At 40.0% G+C, this 24333-nt stretch overlaps 1 long non-coding RNA gene across 1 annotated transcript; it reads right to left on the bottom strand.

Moving 5' to 3' along the window:
• Positions 1 to 2601: 2601 nt before the first annotated feature.
• Positions 2602 to 15422, bottom strand: LOC133276851 (uncharacterized). Its single transcript, XR_009746035.1, has 3 exons — positions 15349 to 15422; positions 6275 to 6334; positions 2602 to 2729 (listed from the first exon to the last, which is right to left on the bottom strand). It is a non-coding gene; the product is annotated as an uncharacterized LOC133276851 (long non-coding RNA).
• Between the last annotated feature and the right edge of the window lie 8911 nt (positions 15423 to 24333).

Genomic DNA, 24333 nt, shown 5'->3' with positions numbered 1-24333 from the left:
ATGAATGACAGCATTTCTGTTTTCAAAAACTGGTGCAATTTGTGTGCGGCTTTTCTCTTTCAGTAATTAAGAAATCAAATAAGCCTTAGTGAAACTAAGAGGTTCTAGATATAATTAGAACACCTCATTCTCTCATAACTAATTCCTAATTAAAGTAATTTGTCTTATTGCCCTTCTTTTCAAGGGTGAAGAGCAAGTGGTGATGAATGCTCAAAATCAGGAAAAGTGAAAATTGCAGTGTGTTGATTTGCAGTGATTGAGGATGTTCCAGTTTTTAACAGCCCCCTTCGTCTGAAATGGTAAATGAATCTCCAGCCTCTGTTTACATTGCATATGTGTTATTTGGCACTTGACAAATGGTAGAATTTGTAATATAAAATAGCTACCGCCATCCAGAACGTCTGAATATATAAAAGCTGAGTTTTTTAAAGAATACCTTATTTCAAGGCAGGAAGGAAAGAAGAGATGGAGAGCACACAGGAGAGAGAAAAAGTCTGAAATTTGTTCCATAGGGTGAAAATTGTCCCTTTAAAATTTTATTTGCAGCTGTGCCCAGATGATGATTGATTTATCATCTGAACCAAGGATTAGTAAACAATATGTACCCTATAAAGAACAAAACAAGTCCTCGCTCATCACTGCACTTAATTGCAGTGGTTATATCAAAGCCATATAAAATTTAATCATCAACCACAAGTAAGACTTTGCTTTACATGTGTGCTTGCTTCCCTGTTTTTCCACCTGTTTAAATGAAAGATTCTTGGAATATCACAATATGTAAATATTGTTTATGATGCAAAAAATATGCTCTTTCATCTCCTCAGTGCTTTGATGTCGTGATATATAAAGCTTTTAGTGCCACCACCTACCTGACACACAAAGGCCTTATCTGATTCATAAACATGTGTGCCCAGTGCAAACAGGCTGTATCCAATAGACGATTTTTCTTTTCCTTGTAATGTTTTTTTTAACAGACAGAAAGAGAAAGAAAGTGTAAATGACGGAATCACTCCAGTGAAAAAAATATTTTAAGCATCAGGTAAAGATAAGCCTATTATGATAGAATAAAAGACGTAGGTCAAAAATGATCCTAAGAGGTTAGTTATATATATAGATATCATAAAATATGTTTTAAAAGCTGAAACCTTTATTTTAAGAGTTTTGATCCATGTGGGAAATAAGCAGCAAGATCAGATTACCTCCTAAGAAATACAAATATCTCTAATTAGCAAGAGAAGAAAGACCAAAGCAGGAAGTAAGGTCAAAGCTGGAAACAGGACAGATGAAGCTAGGAAGTGAATAAAGTGTAGGCAATATTTAAAATCTGTGGTTCATTGGTAGCAATTTAAAGGAAAGGGTGCTGCTTATTGCATAGCAATACAGTTTAATATATGGTATGTCCTATAAATAGGTATTTTTACATCAATCCATCACTGTGTTGGAGCCTCAGTCTGACAGAACTTGAATTCTAATGTCTCCAGCTAAAAATGTGACACACACTTTGAGAGGGGGTGTCTGCTTGCCACCAATGATCCTCTGCGATTTTTAGGGCAAATTCAGTTTCCAAATCCTCAGGTATCCTGGAGGCTGCTCTTGCTGTGTATGTGGACTGATCAGGACTCATGGCTCATGCACTGATGTCTATGGCAGATTAGTGCAGCTCAGGCTGGCCACAACTACCCTAAGCAGAATTTGGCCTTTTAATGTCAGATGAACAGTCACTGCTGCAAGAACTTCAAGGAGTAGTGCTGCTTTTTTTTTTTCTTTTTTCCCTTCTTTTCTTCTTTTCCCCATTTTTTTCACGTTTCCAAGAGCACCCTGGGAAATCTTTTCGTGTTCTTTATTTCCATCTAAGCCCTGGGTTGCTTTGAACAGTGGAGGTAATTGTACGGGTGAGCTTCAGAGATTTGAAGGGATCAAACTTGAAAGCCTTTGACTGAAAGTGCAAGCTCCAACTGGAATCCTGTCAGGTGCTGCTAGAAGGGACGTGGCGGGATGCTGCAGCAGAAGGAATCCCTGCAGTGGAGACAACCTGAACACATGGCTCCCTAGCACAGCCTCAGAGGCCAGTAAGAGCATAACTGCATCTGCAGCCTTGCAATAGCACTGCAGATCTTTCCAATCCATAAATTGATGCCTATTGTTATGTGACTTGACTAAGGGCATCTGTGGGAGTCTGTGGCAGAGAATGAAGAAACTATCCCTAAGTTTCTTTTTCAGTATGCTCTGATAGACTTTCTCTGAGCATCAGAGCAGACAGCCAAAAGGATATGAGCTGCAGGTCCACATCTTTCTCAAGAGCTGTATGTTCCTTTGGATAGAAACCATAAAGGATAAAAAGAAAAAGAAAAGAGACAAGAAGAAACTGCTATATATTTAACAGAAGTCCGTAGGCAATTTCAGAAATCAATAGAATTTAATAAAGTAGGTTGTTAAAATGCACGAGTTCTGTAACAGGGTTATATATTTTTTCACATTTTACATGACAGCCACAACACTCCAGATGCGTTACCTTCCTCTGCCAGGTTTCCTAGATCTTCCATTTGAGCGCAGGTGAAGCTCCTGATGTTTGAAGGCAGGGCTTGGGTATGTTCTGTTTCCATTTTCCACACCCTTCTCACGCCATATCTGACTATCATAACTGCCGCAATCCAGGAATACAGGATACATGAGGGAACATGAGAGCTGGTTGGATTTTTCAGATTTGGAATGTGTTTTTGTCACTATTTCTTTGATAAAGAAGCAGGAAAAAAAGAAAAAAGTAATGAGATAGTTGTTTTTACCCAGTGGATTTCAAACAACTGCAGCTCTAAAAAGAAATGAAAATTATATTTATTTTCTCTTCAATTAAAATATTTGTCTTGGCCAAGAAAATCTGTCTCAGTAATCACATGCTGTGTCAACACCATCTGTCTTCTTGTGACAACAGGTCTCACAATGGGTAGTCAAAAGTTTATTTCTAATAGTAAAAAGTCTGAAAGAATTCTTCTTTATTGGATTTTATACTGTTTTGTCCTATCATAAAGCTACTTGCTTACAGAATTATGTTTTATTCCAATGACATCAGTTAATGTTCCCTCTCTTCAAATTGCAGACTCCTTCAGCTTCTGTATTATGGTCTACCAATGCCTGGTATCCTCTCTGCTGAGAACAATACAACAGAGGTGCTGGTGATCTTTCTTCGTCTGCATCTTTATGCTTCTTAACTGGTGGGTGAAAATCGATTTCCTGCTCAGTTTTCTTAACCTCACCATGGTTTTTGGTGCTCTTGACCTTACAGGTAGGTGCATGAATGCAAACACCCATAACTGATTCTGACCAAATCCATGCCAGTTCTTCCACTTCCAACACTCTTGTATGAGCGGATCCTCTGGTCCTTTCTCCCTTACTGTTCAACTAGTGTATGGCTTTGGGGGAACTAGCTGAGGACCAGTGTTCCTTACTAACACAAGTTGCCATTCATTTCTCTTCCAATCAATCCATTTCAGCTGCTGAACGATGAAGAGGCGTAAAACCTTCCTCAGCACAGCTGGGCAGTTGCACTGTGGTAGGAAACATCAAACCAAACTCTCCATTAACCATGTTGAGTGCTGGTGAGATAGATAGATGGACCTGTTGGCTGGCAAACAAAAAGTTCAAGGACTGCCAGATTTCTTAATGTCAAGCTCTTGGCTGCTGAACAACTGGGTGTGTGTGAGTCTGGTAGGAAAAGGGAAACTAGTCAAAGTACATTTTTATCCTCTGTGACTTCACTTAATTTCCAGCTATCAGACAATGTACAATTGTTCATCTCCTGCTTAATTTTTAAGCAGTATGGGCTATTATCATTATAATGGCAATCCTCTTACTTTCTATTTACTTCAGGAATTATTTGCTCCCCTTTGCATCTGGATGTTGTGCAGGGACAGTGCCACATCTTGCTTGTGGTGTGTGTTACGGATAGTTCCTACCTGAGCATCTCCTATGCCAGAAAAGGCAAGCTCTGAAGTCTGAGAAACACTTTTCTAGCCAGAACACAATGAGACCTATTTAGAGTACTTGCTTTCTTGATATAATTAACCATATAATTATGGAATTAAGACTCTTTGCAAAGCACGTATTATTATTAATGATAATTTGTACTACAGCAGCGCCTAGAGGAAGGGATGCCTTTTATAAAAGGCATAGAAAAAAATACAGTAAGCTGAAGTTCAGTTTCAGATTCAGCTACAATTTGGCTCAGCCAGACATACAAAGACTAGGAGAAAGGAGCAGAAAACACTAGAGCAATGGTGTGAAGTTAGGCTTTGAAAACAGAAAGGAATTGCTCAGGATCACAGAAGCTGATCTATGGTAGAATGAGGAGTTTTACATACATCTCCTGAATTGTATTCTGGTGTACCACAATATTCCCTGTCTTTTCCTTCTGTCATTTTGCTGTGTAAAATAATACTCAGTTGCTGACCATGTAGGCAGCACACTGACCCATCATGTGGGGAAATTCTGCTGTGCAGAAATGTTCAGATGGCTAAGAAACAGTAAAAGCAAAGACCTTATGCCCTTTAATCCTGATGTGGTTTGGTTTAATTTGTTTTAATGAAGCTTATTTTCTACGCTTTTGGAATTCTAGTGACATTAGCTAATGTCACCGCTAATGTCAACTTACCAAGATAACCTTGGTGCCAACTGCACAGCCAGGACTGGTGTTGCAAAGAAACTAATGATGTGCTGCAGTCTCAAAGGGATCAATGCTGTCAGGCACTTGTGAAGGACAAGGAATAATTTGTACTTTGCATTTGAGCCTTTCATTCCTTTGCAAAAGGCTGCCTAACTGGAATGAGATGCACACCATGAGCTCAACGCCTCTTTCAAATTCCAAACATACTTCACTAACTCCACATATTATAAAAATCATTATTTTTATCACTCAAGAGCACTAGCAAATCAACAGAGAAGAATGTAAGAAAGTTCTGCTGCTGAGATCCTGGCCCTGTTGTTCATAGTAAGTTAAAGCTACTCTAAGAAGAGCAGAGATGCTTAACAGTCCTTGTATAAGAAAATATATTTTGTTTATCATTTAGATCAAAAGCGAGGTCAATTTTGATTGATTTTTGAGATAGATACACCACTGATCTCTGGCTTTTCACCTAATTGTTGTGACCATTGGGTGCTACATTACTAGTGGGAAATGGGAGGAATTTTACACTATTAAATCTTCATCTTGACTGTCTCTAGTATATCCACCTGGAATAAAACACACTGCTCTGCATCTGGCAAATAAATTACAGACAAACAAACAATATGGTGAATAAGGTTGAAACCTTTTCCACAAGATAGGAAGACATGACCTGCAAACCCAGTGCTGAAATGGTTCGTTCTTGGTCTTCATTAATTTGCTTAATGTGGTGGCTGAGAATGGCACTGAATCTCAAGCAAAGAATGTACAATTCAGATTAGCTGCTCTCCAGGGTTGTGGATTCAGTTTCTGGGAAGTTAATGGATAAAAGGAGTGTGGCTTTTATGCTATATGTGCACAGCCGACAGTGTAGCTACAGTTCTTGCATGTTTGATGATTGCAGGTGAACCAAAGTCTAGTGGCTTTGAATAGATAGTCTTGCGATCTGCTCCTTGACATCTTAGGCTGAAATGCCATGAGGGCTTGTAATTCTACTTTAGATGGTCTAAAATCTGACCACAGCCTGTTTTGGTTTTGATGTGGTTTTTTTTTTTGTTTGCTTGTTTTTTGTTTTGGGTTTGTTGTGGGTTTTATTACCACTTTTTTTCCCCTAAATATTTTTATTTTATATACTGCAGTAGCTCTCGAAGTTTCAGTTAAGGTTAGACCCATTCTCAAGCTCCTTTTCCCAAACCATGGTCCAGACTGTAACCTGCCCAGTCTGCAGGTGCTCAGAGAGAAGCAAGAAGGCCATTGCCAGGCACAGCAGAAGTCTTTGTTCTTTGCGGTGAAAGATCAGCTCTCTCTACACTTTCATAGCCTTCTGCTCTGTCCACTGAGTTGGGCTTAACAGAGTTTAAAACTCCCTTCTTTGTCTTCTTTAAATTTGGGTTTTGGAGGGATGAATGATAGTGTCCACAGAAAACACTGCATGAGATGACGGTAAGAAAAGAAAAATCTGACAAAATGGGAAAGCAGCCGAGCTTTAGAAAGAGTAATTTATATGAAACAATAATGCAATAATTTAATTGCAACGGGGACAAACACAGAAATAATTTTGTCTGTTGTACAATACCTCCCGTTTCCTTTCTGGAAAAAGTAAAATTCTGGAAACCTTACCTTTAAATCCTGAATATGATCAAATTCACCATTCACTCACACTCCTCACCATTAAGGAACCTTTAGGAAAAAATATAATAACTTGTCATCTAACTAAAGGAAATAAACAAAACCAGTTCTATATTCTGTGTCTTTCACCTGAAAAATTAATCCCGTTTATGCAATATTCATATTTTTCAGGTATGATGCTTCTCAGTGGCTCTGACTTTTATATTCTATTTGTACGGTCCTGGTATTGGCCAATTCCAGCAGCACTCAGTGTTTCTTTAGTACAGGTGATATGTTGGCACATTTGTACCCGTACTTGGGTTTTATTTTAAGTTTCATTTTCCACTGAAACAGTGTCAGTGGATTGTACTTTTGCAGGGGATGGGATCACCAAAAAACAGTAATATTTTTTAGATTAATAAGCTAAGGTTGCCTTGCCACATGAAGGGTTTGAGGGCTTTCAGACACATGAATCAACTTAGTTTTCTGAAAATTATAATTTTATTTTTACTGCTTCCCTTGCTGGGATAACAGTGGAAGATGTGTTTTCAGAAGACATGTTTGTAAACCTGACTTCCACTCTCATTTTTCTTCACTACAGACAAGTTTAGGACAGTTGCTTGTGCATCGCTGGTGAAAGAGATGGTCAGTTGTTGCACTTACCACAAGCAACTGTTCAGTCCTAGTCAATGTCAAAGCACAGGAGCATATATTTTTGCACAAATAGAAAAGCATAGTTTTTTAAAGGGTCATTTAACTTAGCCTCTAAAGAGGATATAACTTCTAACCCTCTTTGTTGACTTTCTCTGCCCAAGAATGGCAGAGCAAGAATGGGTGTTAGTTTTATTGCTAGGGCAGTGTTGGCACTTTGGAAAGTTTTGCCCTGTGCCATCATTTTGGTTCTTTTTAATGCTTTTTGTTTGCTTTGTGAGGTATTTAGAAAGCCTTGGCAGGTAGGCTGCATATAAATAAAACATGTTCTTATTTTAAAACTATTTGAAATAGGAGAGATCAGTTGGTGATTGAGTATTCTTAGAGAATGTATTTATCTCTTTGAAACCCTTCACTTATGTGTTACTGCATTTAACCTGCAGCTCTGCCAACTTTATGGCAAGGCTGGAAGTGCCCAGGGTGTGTTATCACAGTGGTGAAGAGGACATGCCGGATAACACTGCAGGTGCATGCACTGCTTGTGGCAGCCACTCCCCTGTAGCTGTAGCACTCCAGCCAGAAACAGTGTTTTTACTGAGATCAATAAATCTTGTCAGCCTCCTAAATGCTGTTTTTCAAAAGGGTGAAACCATGATTTGTGTTCTGGATATTTATCTTTCTTTTTCTAATGCTTTCCCCAAACCTCTCCTTGAAGGGGAGTAGAAGGCAGCAAATAATTTTGTCATAATTAGAACTAATTAACTGCTAAAGGGTTTTTGGACTTGTGTCAGGTCTAATCTTGCATTGCTCAGAATTAGTGGGACTGAACCTGACCTCAGTGACACCAATATAAATCAGAATAACTGTGATGGTATTGAGAGCTGACTCTGACCTGTGTGATGGGTGTGCCACAGACTGAGCTGGAAACAGTTAAGCCATAGTGAGCTGATGCTAGAAGAACTTAACGTACCTACAGCAACAATGCGTGAAATCTGAGCACCTTTGAGGGTCAGGCCCTGTGGGCAGGCTAGTGATTTCCTATCCTGAATCCTGGGGTTAGAGTAGAAAAGAGCAGTGATGGAGATGGGGAAAGCATGCTGATGCCTAGGTTGTTTCCTTGGCCCCTGCACATGGACTGGCATCCTGGAGGCAATGAGGGTTCCTGAGTCCACGCTTCAAGCCAAAGGCACACAGACCTTGTTGACAAGCAGGATGGTCGCCTCTTTGTCAGTTGCCACTGAACAGTTGACAAGAGTTTGAATGCACCCTCTATGCTCTGCAAAGTGGCAATGTGGCCTCTGCTATTCCCCAGGCTGAGCTGAAAGGTCTGAAGTTTGCAGAGAAACATGCTGCGTCAGGCACAACTGGGCTGGCCCCACATAAAGTCAATACTTGTATGAAAACAAATAAAATCTTAGAGTACGAGGCAGAGGCTAAAGAATGCCTTCACCTTTTTCCTTCAAGCAACTATTTTGTTAACTTGAAAGGCTGCACAGGTGATCTTACTCCATTCTTTCTCTACAGGTCAAATACTTGTCATAGGAGACACCCTAGTTAATATTAAACTAAAAATTAATAGATTAGATAACTATTACATGCTTTTACTGCTAATTAATTTAATAGCTGATTTATTTATTTATTTCTTAAAACAAGATAGGTGAATATAGGAGCACAGTTTACAGTGTCTGTGTGAGCTCTCAGATAGGTCTTTTGTGTTACAATTACCACCAATTGATTGGGCTGACACATGTAATCCCTTTTGGATCGCCCAAGCGATATGATGTCAGTAAGAAGTCCTTCAAACAGGGCTATTAAAAAGCACATTAAACATGTCCTTATTGTAAGCTTTATGCTAGCTTATGCTAGAATAACAGTGATACAGTGGTATTTGTTTGAAAATGAAAGGATTATATGGTCTTTGTAAAATGAGGAATTTAACATTGGGGAGGGGCTGTGGGATGGTGATTTATTTTTTGTTTATGTTTCTCTGAATCCTTTGATATGTCAACTTCTGTCACTAACCATTAAGCCACTTGTAATTTCTTGTATCAACGAAGATGAAACACATACTGCCTCAAATCATTTATGTCAAACGTTGAAGGACATAGATGGCAGTGCTTATTGTGAGATTATAATGAGAATTGAATTGGGGTCTTCAGAAATCCATAGGTAATTTATTGTTAAAGAGCAGGCATGAATCATTCTAACCTTTAACTGTCGTGTGGATGCACTTTGCTTTCAGCTTATGCTCAAAACAAATTGCAAAAAAAAGAGTGATACCTCAGGAGAGAGGTTTCACCATGACCCTTGGCACTTATTAATATTGCTAAAAGAGTGTCATGACTTCTCTTGGATCAGATTTTGGTGTGGAAGTTAAAGGGATGCTCTAAAACTTGTATTGCTTTTTATGAAGAAGAAAAACACAAAGAGCAGTAGCTTATACACATACATCTTGCAGGTATGGGATGAAAATCAGTGAAATCTGTGGTATTTACGAAGCTGCATAATAAAGGACACCAGAGGATTTTACAGTGTGATTTACCAGTGTCAACTCTGAAATTAAATGAAGCCATTCTAGAGATTTGTTTGCAATGCACTGACATCCTCATCATTCCTCTTTTCATCATTCTGCTCTCTTTTATCTTATAACATCAAGGTAGCACTCTGAAACAGTTAAGCAACTGCTGTGCATATGTTACATAGATACGCTTTGTTAGCTCATGCTGCTTCTCACAAAGAGAAATTTCATTGTCAGCCTGAATCTAGTTGTAGAATATTTTCTGCAGAAAATCAAAGCTACCAGCAAATTGATATAAATTATTTGCAGAGTCTGGTTTTCCTTCTGCTTTAATATCATGTAATCAAAGGACAGATTACTCAAAATTACTCATCTTGAGCACTTCAGTGCAGTCATTACAGCACTCCTCTCTGACTACTTCACAGTTTCTCATAATGCAAGAATTAAGGGGTATGCAGTGAAACTATGAAGCTTAGGACATACAAAAAGAAGTTGGACTTTCATTTTTGTTAGGAAGCATGATTAAAATTTGTATACCTTGGTACACCTTGACACTGAAACTGTGGTAACCAAAAGTATAAATCATGAGAGAATTGAATAAATTCATAAAGAATAGATTTTTTGATGACTATGTATGACAACATTGATACAGTCACATTTTCAAGGAGACCATAATCCAGAATGACTAGGAGGATGAATTATGCTGGGGAAGAACTGTGTTTTATCTGTGTTGCTTTGGAAGTGAAATCTGGTGCAGATTTCAGACAAATGCTCTTATTGCTGTAATGAACTTATCACTCTTGGAGCTGAAAGTATGGTTTTGTTGCATGCCACCTAGATTCCCTTCAAAGATGAAAATGGAAGCACTGATATATGCCTCCAAAAGGCACCAACCCCCAGTGATGACATAAAGGTCCAAACCAATGGCTGATATTTCAGACTGTGTGGTGGAGTTCAGATCAGAGAACAGGCTACACCTTCTTCAAGGCAAAACTCTCAGACCACGTGTATGTATAGACAGAGAGACTCAGGTGTAACTGCTATCATATACTGATTCATTCCTAAGAGTTCATATTAAATTATTTGCTAAATCACACATAGCTGAACAAGATCATCAGTAGCCCAAGTCCAATAACATTGCACTGCTACTACCTAAAGATGCAAGTGATTGAAAGCAGCAGCCATCTGAAGTTTTGCTTCTGAGCACATCAGAACCATTCTGGTCCTAATAATGGCATCCAGCAAGTCAGATTATTTATACATGAGCATAGTCCGCCCTCACAGCAAAGCTCAACTCTGGAAGACGTCCTCTGAACATAGGCACTTCATGGAGATTCATAGAACACACATCACACCTAGAGGAAGAAGTAGCCCTGACCTTCTTACTCTAAATCTTGAGGCCTGAGAGACTCACACAGGCTGTGAAAAAAAGCAGTGTGAATTATTCTGCTAAGGTGTAAGTCCCTACAGAGTCCTAAAGGTGAAGAACTGAAACAGGAAACAGAAACGGTGCTTGGAAGGAAACTCTGGGGTGTCTCATTCAGCTTCCATGAGAAGTGGGACTGTTGCCAGCTGGAGATGAGTTCTACCATGATTTTAATAGAGTCTTAAAAACCACCAAGGTCACAGTTTCAACAACCTCTCCGGGCACCTCTTCCAATGCTGCACCCCCCTTCAAGTGCACTTTTTTTCTGAGGTCCGACCTGAACATGCCAAGCTGCACTCTGTGGCTGTTGCTCCTTGTTATACTGTCTAGCACCATTGAGAGGAGTCCGGCTCTGTCATTTTTTGTAACTCTTTGTCAAGTAGATGTTGACAGCTATTATATTGCCCCTTATCCTCTTTGCCAGACTAAGTAAACCCGCTTCTTTAGCCTGTCCCTCTAAGTCATGTGCTCTTGGCCTTTGACCACATTGTAAGCCTTCTGCTTGTTTTTTTCCAGGCTTACCACCTGTTTTCTGAACTGTCCCTAACCTCATGCTTCTATACCAACATGCACATAGTGCTGCCCAGAGCACAGTCATGGATTATTGCATAAGTTTGTCATAGGTCTGTGCCATGTGAGAGCAACTCACAACTGTTTACTGGGAACCCTATGTTTAACAGAGACTAATAGAGCAAAAATTATAGCTTGGAAAAGCACCCATCTAAATCCAAAAGAAAACTGCAGTATTTAAGACTGTGGTGAAAATAAAGCTTACTTTTCCTGCCCTTGGTAAAATGTGCTGCTGTGGCATATAATGCTAAGGAGTCACCTTTACTATCACAGGCTTTATGTCCATAATACTTTATGATTTTACTCTTTAAAAACACTTACCTTTTGGCAGTGTACCTAAGCTACACAAGTAGATGTTATTCCAAGACCTGACACATTTGCTGACTATGCCAACAGTTGCATGACACTGATGAACTACAAAAAGGCAAAATAAGCACTTGTGATCACTGCTCTGTTTCAGTCTTGGCAAATCAATGCATCAGGATCCTTCGCTGGCACTTGTAGGTGCTGTTATGAAGCTTTCCTCATGCGATCAAACTGAAGTAGCTTACGGAGGTTAACTCACTGATATGTTAGGGTTTGCTTTTGAATATGTGCTATTTGTAGCAGAACCTGATGTGGGGTTTTTTGTGATTAACTAGCAGGTCAGAGTAAGCTTTCACTGTTCTGTAGCTATTTGTAGTGGAGGTAGTCTATGAAAAGTTACTCTGGGTCAATAAGTATCTTCACCATTCTCGTGTCTGCTTCAAAGACATCATATCTTATTCTGATGTAGTAAAGTCCCTGTTGGAAAACAATTCCCTCTACATAAATAGATTGAATTAAATGGTGAAGATCTTCCTCACACCACCCCTTTACAGTCCCGCGTGATGACAGCTTACCTAAATTGTCTGTAGCAAAAGGTGTAACTTAACCTTTTGGGAACAGAAGGGAAATCCCTGTGCCCATGTTACAACATCAGCCAATGTCACCTGCATGTATATCTGTAACTAAAAGTAAGTTTTCCTGGAGAAAAAGATGATGGCTCAAATGCCTACAGAGGGTTAATCATTATCACTTTACTTTCAAAAAGGTGAGGTTCTGATAACAAAGGTGAGGAAGGGATATATTTTACAACCAGAAGCCTGACCTGCCAGCAGCAGATGGCCAAACTGCAGATAGCACAGACGGAAATAAAATGTTGTCCTTTGAAAAAGCTCTATGGCACTGAAAGCTGTGTGATTCTGTGCGGCCCATGTGTGATTCATGCTGGAATTATTCCTCCACATCTCTCCAGGGGCAGGGAGAAGGCTTCAGAGATGTGTTGAGTTGCTTCAGCTCCACCAAAGTCCATGAGAACATGAAGAGCTCAGCTTCTCCTGGGCTGAGGCATGTAGGAAGGGGTTCTGAGGGAGACAATTAATCTTCATGATTTAATGAAGACTGGGGAAAACAACAACAACAGAAAAAGCTAAACCCTAAATAAAGAGAACCGGAAATTACTTATAGACGGTATGGGAGCAATTCAAGTGCCAAAACATAAGCATGTAGCATCATTTTCAATGCCTCAGGCCACCTGAGGCATTCACACAGGACTGGCAGATATGAGACATGATCAATGAAAGACCTACTCCCTTCTGGAGCAGCAGCTGGGGGCCAGATGCAATACCCTAAGGCATCAAAAATGGCATTAGACATGTATGTTTAGGCAGCTGAATCCCACCCTCTGCTTTCAGACTTGTGATGAATAAACTTCTTTTTAATTGTCTCGGACTCAAATCCCAGGTTCTTGAGGTGCTTTCCCTAGGGCTCAGAGGTGTGCAGTAGCAGCAGATTTCATTGGTTTAACTTGGATAGAGTTGTTACAGTCCTTTGTTATGTATTTTTAAAATTGGTTTTAGGCTATAAAATCATGAAGCAGTTTCTACTTTCATAGGCTATGCGCATAATCCAGGTGAGACCAAAGGTGTCTTGCTCACCGCAAGATGTTCATGTGATTACTCCAAATCCTATCTCCTTTGAATACCTATTCTGTCACAGCTCCCCATTAGCAGTCTGTTGTCAGATAGCTAGATTTGCTCTGACTGATATTGGAGAATATGTCGCTGTGGCAGTTGTTCGCTTAATTAAATACAAGACAAAAACCTGTAGGAATATTCTCAGTTTTCACTGAAGTGCACAGCTCTTTATATCCTATTTAATACACTGGGACATTTGGTGGGGGAGAAATCTGGCTACTGCATACATCATGCAGAGGTAAGAAGAGGAGGCAGGAACTGAATTACTCGTTTGCTGTGAGAAGGGAAACACTGCTCCTGACTGGATTATGTGGTACATTCTTATGGAAAGATTATAAAGAATACACCAGAAAATGAAAGTTCTCTGGGAAAGGCATATTTTCATCCTGTGTCTCTGAAGGTGGAGGTTCTGGCTCTCTTCCAACAGGATTTCGGGCTTCTGACAGCTCATGAAAAGAATACAGGCTTTGGGGGTAAGACAAGGACTAAAATATGCTTTCCTAGCCTGATACATGAATATATATACGCGGACAGACAGAAAATACTACTTTTTTTTAACTCTTGCTGGGGCACCTTCTTTAATGGTACCATAAAAAAAGCTGAGTAGGACCATGTTGTAACATGGTGTTGGCTGTTATACAATGCATGGTCCTTGTGTCAGCATTGAGAAGGAAGGTCAAAGGTCAGGAAGATGAGCTGGAACTGAAGAAGTGAGACAGAAATAGGGGTAAAAGGAGAATTAGAGAAAAAACATTTAAGGTTCAAAGGACAGGTCTCAGCTGCCTACCAGTGATAGATGCGGAGAGGCGGATACAGTTGCCATATGCTGTGCTTCATCGGAGAAGACTAATTAACACTCGTGAGTTTTGGAATATAATTATGAGTAAGCATTCACAACAGTCAAGGGGTATCACGGAACTGAAATAATACATGCAACGCCCTCACTGTCTACTTTTCCCTGCACCTTAGTTTGCCTTTCTAATGAGCACAGTCCGAACTATGGATTGCACATGGGGTTACATCTCAAGGTTGTTCCATGTGAAATCCCTATCCTAGCTGTTAATACCTTATGTTGAAAGGCATTAGAAAGAGCAGCAGACAACTGCTAGCGAGCACTTAATACGTTCTCAAAAATATAAACAAGCAGTTTTAGGAATGCTTTGGGTTAGCTTATTAAAGATATGGAAATAGAAAGCAGTAAACATATTGATATGCTTTCAAAAAGTTTATATGTTACTGTATTCTTTGATATACGTTCTCACTCGATTTTATTGCGGAGGTGGTTTGCACATCTTCCTAGGTTTCTGCAAAAGAAAATGAAATCTAGATGCCTCCAAGCTTCCTCAAGGAAGCTGCAGTTCAGGAGCCCTTGTAGACAGCTGTGGTTGCAGTTGCTGAACCCACAGCTAGTGAACCTCTTGGTTTTGAGTGAAACAGGGAATGTGAAGTTTAACATGGTGCTGGCACTCAGACACAGTCTTCACAGCAGACATATGTCTAACTGCTTTGTTACTTAGGCACTGAATTGAAGGATTGCCTTCAACTCCTGTTTATAACCATTTCTCTGAATGCTTTGATGGGCTCAACTCTCAAGCAGGTAATCTATGGTAACTGCAAGATTGCTTGTCCTCATTGACCAACAGCAGTAAAACACCAGAAAGAATTACAGCACACATTCCCTTTATGCCATACTCCTCCTCCTAGGGATCTATAGATCTAATGAAGAGCAAGCTGTGATTTCATGACTGCTTTAAGCACGGCTGTGTGGGCTGTTGCTGAAAGGTGCAATTTCATCTTATCCTTCCTTCAAATATGAGTTCCTGATGCATCCATTGAGCCCATACTCTTGCAAACCCCAGTAAGGGTTGAAAATTACCCTGCTCCCCCAGTTGATTTTAGGGAACTTATCTGTCTCCTCACTTACCTGCATGGACACCGATCCTGGCAGTATAGGAGCCCTCAGCAGGAAGGAGGTGAGAGAGGAAGGAAAGAAGTATCTTGTCACAACTGCCTCCAATTATATCTGCTTGAAACAACCTCAGCCCTCCAGTCTCAGCTGCTTTGCTCCACATGTGTGATGCACCCTAACTAAAAGCTGTCTTTCTCCTCTGGTTCCTTTCACTTTCTTTGGACTTGTAAAATAAATTTTATAGCAATAAAATGCCACAATACAAGCCTAAAGGCTACACACAAAAGGCCAGTCAATCCTGTGGCATGTTCAACCTCAAATTTTCATTTCATCCTTTGTGATGCCACCCAGTCCTGGTTGGTAGCTACAAAACACCGGTGGTCTGGATGAAATTACCTGTTCAGGGCTGGCCCTGAGAACTGGAAGGCTGAAGTGAGAAAAGTTGTCCCTTATCCTCCAAGTTCTCACTATTACCATTAAGAGATTAGCGTTAATATCTGTAACGCTATTTTGGGCTTGCTGGAAACCTCGTCTGCCCAGACGAGCAGCTATGATACTTCTGCAGCTTCTCACTTGAACTTTTCTTTTACCAGACCTATTAGTAGGCTGGAGCTTCAGTGGTTTTAATTGCTTGACCTTTTGGCACATTATCTGCAGAGCTGATCTTTATAATCATACAGGCAGAGAATGCCAGCTCTATGAATATTCTGAAATTACTCTGCTTTATTCTCTCTTCGTTAAGATTTCATCTGCTCCTGATTAACCCCTGTATAACCAAAAGAACATGAAGCTCATGATAACTGAAAAATTTTAGGCACGGGCTTGCTGTACAAGTTCTTTTTTTATTCATGTTTCTTTAGTGATTTTTTTTTTATATTTCCCCATATAAATGAGCACCTGTACAGTATTAGAGACTGCTAAATTTCATGCTTACACTCTAAAATCTGTCAGCATCAATGCCTAGTGTACACTGCATATCTAAGGGGATTTTCTGCCTGCCAATTGTCTTATTAACAGCAGATCTATTAATAGTCTCAAATTAATATGGGACTATAAATGGGCTGGTTATCACAGATTCATGACTGGGCTGGTCCAGAGCATGTGTAACTTTGAGATGAGCCATTGAGGAAAGTGGTGCAAGCTGGCTTTTCTTCTTAAAATGATGAATGCCTTAACAGCAGCCAGGATTGCCATTGTCACAGCATCCATCAACTGCCTTCCATCCTCTTAGCTGAACCCATGAATTAAGCAACTGTGGTTAAAAAGCAATAAAATTAAGAGTTGTAATGGCAAGTCATTGACAAAAGGGTTACAGTGCGCTGGCCATATATATCTTTAAACTAGCTAAATATAACCATAGGTTTCCATAAGTTCAAAGAATGGTGGCCTGGAGATGAATACAATTGTTCCAACTGAGTTCTGGGCTAGGAGCCAGAAGATTGTTAAAACACCTTAGAACATGCTTATTCCCTCTTAGAACATTTTTTGGTACTTGCTCTATTAGTATGGATTTTATTTCCCCACCAAACGAGTTCTCTGCCTTTGAACCATAAACAATAATGGCACATCTGTCTCTAGGCTGCTGTACTTTGAAAACCAATGCTAAGGACACAGAGGGGTAGATTTTCAAAGCATTGTGTGGGAGTTTGTACCAGGAGTCTAGCCAAATATTTTTCACTCATACTCATCCCTGGGCCTAACCTTTCCTCACGTGTTAGAATGGCTCTGTTTGCTCTGCCCACATGAGGACATTTCAGAGAGCTTTTACCTCCAGGGTCAGAGCTTCAGCTGGCCAGAAATGCCTATAAATAGGGTTTTACAGATGACCTTTCAAACCTAGACATGGATCTCTCCTCTGATCTCTTTTATGTTTCTGGCTATGTCTGTGTTTGTATGTGAATTTTGGTTTCTGCTGAATTATTTACCATTAGGCCATGATGCAACTGAAATCCCTCATAACACTTAGGTGGTGTGAAGTGATTGCTGCCTAACAGGCTGCTCAAAACTGCACTGCTGCTCATTGCATCCACCTGTCTTCTGAGCTGTGGAGGTAGATGGCAGCCTTGTGGGAATCAGACCATTTTGTGCTGTGTTTACACTGCTGCCATGATAAAGCAGCAAATAAAGTAATGAATTAAAAAGGCCTCCCTACATCGCTCTCTGATTGTATAAGTCAGCAGAATTCCAACTTGGGTTCCTGAGTTAAGCGATCCATTTCTGAGGGTGCTTCCTTACCCACTGGTCGAGAAGGAAAAATATAACATTTCAATAATATGACTAGTCATTAAATAAGGACATGTGCAGCTTTCAGCTGTAAAGATGAGTCAAGCTACTGGGAATGGTGTTGTTTTTAGACTTTCTCTTTCCTTTTTATTAATTACCTATGCTAAGAGGAATGTATTTTTGTATAGACTTTTGTTATTATTAAAGTGGCTTGGCTTTCCATTCAATAAAAACATTTTGGTCCTTAGTGCTCACTACTTTTTTTTAAGGACTTTATGCTGATGTGGAAGTTTCCCCTTTCAAAGACTATCTTATAGTGTTTCTTTGCAGATGCAGCACATGGATATTTGCTGTATTACAACAAACTCCACTTACTACTGTTCCAAGGCTTATTTGATTTTGAAGCATTTCTTGCCATTAGGGTGTTATCATTTTTTACAGTTGAGAATCTCCTTTGATGAAGTCAGCTCTAAGTTCTATTGGGTGCTTTCCCAGGAAAAACCTTTTGGCTACTAGCAATTTTCCATTTAAAAATGTTTGAATGTTGAATTCAATTAGTGTCCTTGGAAACTTGTTGTCTTTAATGATACCATCATTCTAGGATTTCCACTGCTGGATCTCAGCTATCATTTCATGTTATCAAAGGCTGGGAGGCCAGTAGAAACTATGTACTGAAATCCTGTTCTTTTTTCACAGAGACACCATGATGTAAGGAAACTAAAACTTGTGGATCAGCAAGCTAGGTAGCTGGGAATGGTTGGATCCTTGCAAGATATATTCATGCCAGTGGAAATCTCTGGGTTTGCAAACTGTGTGGCATTTGGCATTGGAATAGGTTGCCCAGGGAGGTTGTGAATGCTGCATCCCTGGCAGTGTTCAAGACCAGGTTGGATGAGGCTTTGGGTGACCTGGTTTAGTGTGAGGTGTCCCTGCCCATGGCAGGGGGGTTGGAACTAGATGATCTTAAGGTCCCTTCCAACCCTAACGATTCTATGATTCTATGATTCTATGCCAGAGGTGTGACTTGGTAAAGTCAGGTCATACTTCTGCAAACCTACTGAGGAAACAAATGCTTTTGTGAACAGTCTTTGACATGAATTAAAAAAAAAAAAATGGAATCCAAATACTTGCAAAGTTCACCCATGAGCTCCTAGTTACTGGATGGGAAAGGATGCAATTGGTTTGATCGCTGTAAACACTCTCACAACCTGTATGTCATCTCCTTGAAATCAGAGAAACAGCACCTCAGTCTCTTTTAAATTTTTGTATTGCATCCCCATGCGCTCAGCGGTTTTCACATAACAGTGTTAAGTGTCCCATATGCATGAGAGATGATGTAAGATGTTTTAAGTATTGTTTCAGTCATTTATTCTCACAACAATCCCAAATAAATCCTCTACCTTTTTCAGTAACAGACACATCTATCATTAACATGTAAGAATGGATAATGAGCAGACCTTGAAATGGCATGAAACCCTCCATTTTCTGACATGAAAACTCATTACCTCTGACTGTTATTAAATAAGTCTCATAACAATATTTTAATATGATTAAAGATGCTGACCCTCATTTGTTAAGAACTGGGGAAATTAATCTGGGCAGGGCATTAATGTACTGGGGAAGGAAGGCATGTGAATCTTTTTTCTTTTTCATTATTAGTTTCTTTCTTTGCTACTGGTTGTATCAGTGCCTTATCAGTTAAGTGCAGGAGCTTAACAATGGGTTCTCTCAGCAAAGCCCTCTCTTTTTGCTGGGTGAGGTTAAAGAACAAACACATTGCCATGAGCTTTTAAAAGCTTGATTTCAATTACATGGTAGTAGGGCAAAGCTCTCAAACACACAAAACTTTGACTTTGTAAGGATTGTGACCTCCCAGCTACACGTGCTTTAAGGAGAAAAAATGTACTTGACATGTTCCACTGCTGTTGCCACGCACCAGGAGCTGTGTGTATCGGGAAGAAGGGAGGGCAGGAGGAGGCAGCAGTGTTCACAGTGGGATGGAGGGAAATCATTCCTCTGGAAAAGCAAAGCTCTTCTGTTTGACTAGTAAGAATTTAAAAGATAAATATATCCCTTATCATGGAATGATAAACAACGAGGTCCAGGAAAGACTCTTTGAATAACTGAGTCTGATCTCTTGCATTTTGCAAGACTATTTGCCTTCACATTCCTTTTAACATCTTACAGGACTTTGTCTTTACTAATGTTTGTTTGTGGTAGTACCCACAATGTTGTTATAGGCACTTTCTAGGCTTTCAGGAAGATTTGGCACTTTCAGTCTCTGGGTGGACAGACAGAGGTCATGGCAGAAGAGCAACAAAAGGACTTTTCTGTGCAAACTGGAATGTACTTCATGAAGGGGGGTTAAGAAGGTAGTTTTTTCCCTGTCAAACTTTGCCCTTCACTTGCCTGGAATTGGATCCCGTGCCTGCTACCACAGCCACGTGGCTCCTCAGCTTTCACACTGGGCTGCCAGCAGGTCCAAGGAGGTGATCCTGCCCCTCTACTCTGCTCTCGTGAGACTTCACTTGGAGTATTGTGTGGAGTTCTGGTGTCCTCAGCATAAGAAGGGCATGGAACTGTTGGAACAAGTCCAGAGGAGAGCCATGAGGATGATAAGGTGGCTTGAGCACCTCCAATGCTACATAGAAACTGATAAGGCTACACTGTCAATACTGGCCATGACATTGATTAGAAAGAAACAAAGACAACAAAGAAATGAGACACTGAGATGAACTAGTTTCATCCGCACTGAAATTCAGTTTCCCTTCTCAAACTTCTACAGGTCTCTGCCCCTGAGTCTGTTGGAGAGAAATTAAATAACATTCTTAAACATAAAGAGAGATGCCTAACCGCCTGGTCTTTCATAGCTTGACCTGTTGTTCAGTAAGTCAGCTGCTCTGGAAGTTGTATCAGAGAGGTAAATGCAGCCTATGCCATTTTGGAAGTAAAAGTAAACTGAGAGATGCACACAAAACTAAATCAAACTACTTGAGAAAGTGTGTTAACTGCTAGGAAACACAGCAGGGGTCAGGTCAGCTGGAACAATGAAGCAGCCTGGAAAATACACTGAAAATGGTGCAGGCAAATCCCTGCTTGGTTTGCAGTTCTGGCCTCATGCCCAAGCTCCGGTGTTGCAAGGGAGCAGACCCCTGCCCTCTCTCCCTGCTGCACATCTCCCTTGGAGGGGTGGCACGGCAGCCCAAGAGGGGGCTGCCCAGCATGACATGTTTCATGGGGTCAGCGGATGCTTGTCACCATGCCAGATGTCTCTCTTTGTTTTTCACCTGTCTGTAAAAGCCCTGAAGTAAGAACTTGGTGTGGTATGTGACAGGGGAGTGGAAAGAGTTAAAAATTTTTCTCTTTTAATGCTAGGTCCACTATTTGTGCGAGCAGCAGCTCTCTATCAGGGTTGGGCTTTGTAATGTATTCCATCTATTGATAAGGAGGCAAAATAACATTTCTAAATTGTTCAGGGTGTTTGCAGAATGCCAAGGCACTCCAGTGGCCTTCTATATAGAGCACTGCTGATGATAAATTGTAAGAGATATTCTAGAAGTGCCTATTTGCTTGTGGAAATATCTGAAATACTGGAAAGCTCACAGATTTCCCAACACAGGCGAAGAGGCCATTCAGTAAATTTTCCCTCTACTTGAAATAATTCAAAATCTAAAAGTACCTAATGAAAATACAACATAGTCCCCATGGCTTCCCACAGTGGTATGATCCAGTCTCAGGATCATACAGTACACAGTACAGCAAATAGCTTTCATTTATTATTTTGCACTAGGTCGTTTCAGTCTGCAGTATACATTTTGTTTGAAACACAGTCCTACAAATGGCTTCAAAGGAAGGCAGTAGCCTGCCCACTGAGGCATAAATGCAGGAACAGAACCTCCTGTGCAAATATTAGTGTTCATCATCTACTGTAGCCCCAGCGAATATGTTCATAACACATGTACAATTCAAACAAAAAGGTTATGTGCAGTACATGAACATGTACTGACATGGCCCATATGTTTCATGGAAGCATATTCACTGACCTAAAGTAAATGTTGTCGTTGAGAACCCACCTAATTTTCCTAATATTTTTGATGCTAAGGACTGACAAAAAAAAAAAAAAAAATCATCTTTATCTGGAAAATTGAGAAAGTTTCAACTAATTATTTTGGAGTTTATTCCAAAATATTCTCCTAAATTTCCATGCTAAGAGGCAGCTATGTCAATAAATTACTTGGAAGCATGAGGCTCACCGCAAGGAGACAACGCTGTGGTTTGTACATTCCTGTTCAAGTGGAAGGTGGAAATCTTGCAAAGGGTACCTGTAAAATAACCAATGAATAAGGAAAACCTTCCCTAAGTACAACTGCAAGCTTGCTTATGCCCTGAAACTTAAAGGTTTGTATCCCTTCCAAAATGCTTAGAGTGAAATCTAGCTTCCAGTGATGTTAATAGCAAATTGGTCATTATTTCCAATGTCTCTAGAGTGTCATAGTTACCATTTTCTTCCTTTTTCTTCATCACACTGTAGCTGTGCTCTGTATACAAATGCTGTGGCATTTTTAATTATATTTATTTAACTGATAGCATTTAATACATCACTGGCATAGCAGCCGCCACTGTATGCAGTTCTGTGGTGCTGAATAAAAGGCAACAGTGATCTTGTGAGACTGTAGCATGCTGTATGTTTACATATGAAAGCAGGTTCAATATGCACCACATTGTGGCGTCCCCATGATGCCTCTCTTCTCCTCTTGTTAGTCCAAGAGCTTTCTTACTTTCTCAGAGCTACTACTTATGCATATGCATAACTCCTCATAATAATGCCATAAGGCTGCTAATCTATTCTTCTTCAAACCCCTCCTTAAAACTCACTTTTTCTGTGGTGGCTGGAAAACATCCGACAATAGCCCAGCAGCTGGTGTGCTGCCACTTATTCTTCTGAAGATAATAAATACGCTGTTATCCTGACTCCTTTATTTCCCTCTTCACTGTATCCACCTGTTGTTTTCATCCCATGCTAAAATGGTGAGATCTTTAAAGGAGAAACTGTTGGGATTTTTGAAAAACACATATATGTCACTTACCATGACATGGTTCTCTGAGTAGTGTCTCCCCTTATGAAGGAATAGGAATGATTACAGACATATTACCTTAGCAGTCTTATATGCTTTCATAAATGAAACATCCCATGTGATTTCCAAATACCCTACAAAGTTTGCATCAGCATGTGCTCTGCCCATTGCAAAGCAACCAGGAAGGCAGAAAATCTCAGTCTTTGCTAGGGAAGCAGGATGTTCTTTTTTTATATGGAGAGGGAGAGTGACAATTGCTGTAAATTTGGGATCAGTGGCACCTTCTCCATCCCTTTGCCTCTCCCCTTTTCTTGTGACCAGCCCAAGCCACCCTCTCTCTGCCCACAGGTCTCCAGGCATTTGCTCCCTGGCTGCAAGGCAGGGGGCTTAGCAGCCCCAGGGTGCCCGCCACTGCAAGCCTTTCCCTTCCCCAGCATATGGACAAGTGGCACAGAAACAGCTTTCCCAACACAAAGCCTGGTATCCTTGCCAAAAGGCCTACAGCAAATTCAGTTTCAAGTGGCATCAAGAGGCATGTTGTGTACATTGTTTTATTGCATTTGGTGCTTCATGCCCTACAGTGGACTTAGCATGGTAGTCCCTCTCGTGTCAGGGGCCAGCCTGCATGCAGACCTGATTCCTCTCCAAGTCTTGGCAGCCTACATTAAATAATAATTTCTGCCTTGCTGCAGAGTAGATATTTGCTTTACAACTGTCACCATTTCAACGTAGACTTGTTTTTTAAAATTTCTAAGTCATGGTGTTACATTATTATGTGAGGCTTTCAGTTTTTCGCTAAAGAAGTTTCTTGTCCACCTCTTTGCAGAGGAAAGATTGTCACTTCTGAGGGGAGCCAGCAAATACAAGAAGCAGCATTCTATCCTGATGTTTGCTAAAACTGGGTTGTCCTCAGACTATTACACATTTCACGTCAATCTAAATGTACTCTTGTGCTGGCAAAAACTACAAGGATGAAATATCATTTTTGTTATCTCACTTTGATATATTCTTTGTAAAATCTGAAATTTTCATTAGGCTATTAAAACACAAAATATGGTCTATCTATCTATCTCTGACACTTTTCGGGTAACAGCTGTTATGGCAACTAGTTATAATTAAAAAATTTGGAAAGGAAGTTCATTTTCACTTCCAAGTGGACAATTGTCTTGTAGAAATGTTTGTGAAAAACCAACTATAAAAGCTGTTTTAAAATTGATCATGTGGCTGCTTTTGCATTTATCCAATCTGGAATTTGAAACTGCACAGAAAGTGTGACTTTTATGACTAGTCACAAAGGAACAAAATACTCCAAATTTCATATCAGTGAGCCATCAGAAAAATCCAATAACAAACAGATATTTTTTAATCTGAAGGATGAAGAATTGTGAGAAAACTGCAAAAGTTTAGTAGACCAGACTGAAATAATTAACTGTAACGTGTAAGTTATAAGTTACTTTATCAATTTAGGATGGCATCTATAAGATTATGATATATACACAAAGTGTCCAAAGAAAAAAAGAAAACCTCATCTTTTGCAGTCTTTTAGGCTGTTTGCTATAAATTGGGAAAGTCTTTAGAGTATTCTGTTAAGATCTGTTCCAGTACATGCTGCAGTCAAAGTAAATCCTTCCATTCAATCCAGTAGGTATAGGATTAAGCCTGTTAAGAAGCTCATTCAGAATTTAAAAGTGTTGACTTAACA

Source organism: Pezoporus flaviventris, unplaced genomic scaffold (assembly GCF_033815535.1).
Source record: "Pezoporus flaviventris isolate CSIRO_AGI_PZ_B2104156 unplaced genomic scaffold, CSIRO_AGI_Pfla_v1 ptg000047l, whole genome shotgun sequence".
NCBI lineage: Eukaryota > Metazoa > Chordata > Aves > Psittaciformes > Psittacidae > Pezoporus > Pezoporus flaviventris.
This window is presented reverse-complemented; position numbering and strand designations above follow the sequence as displayed.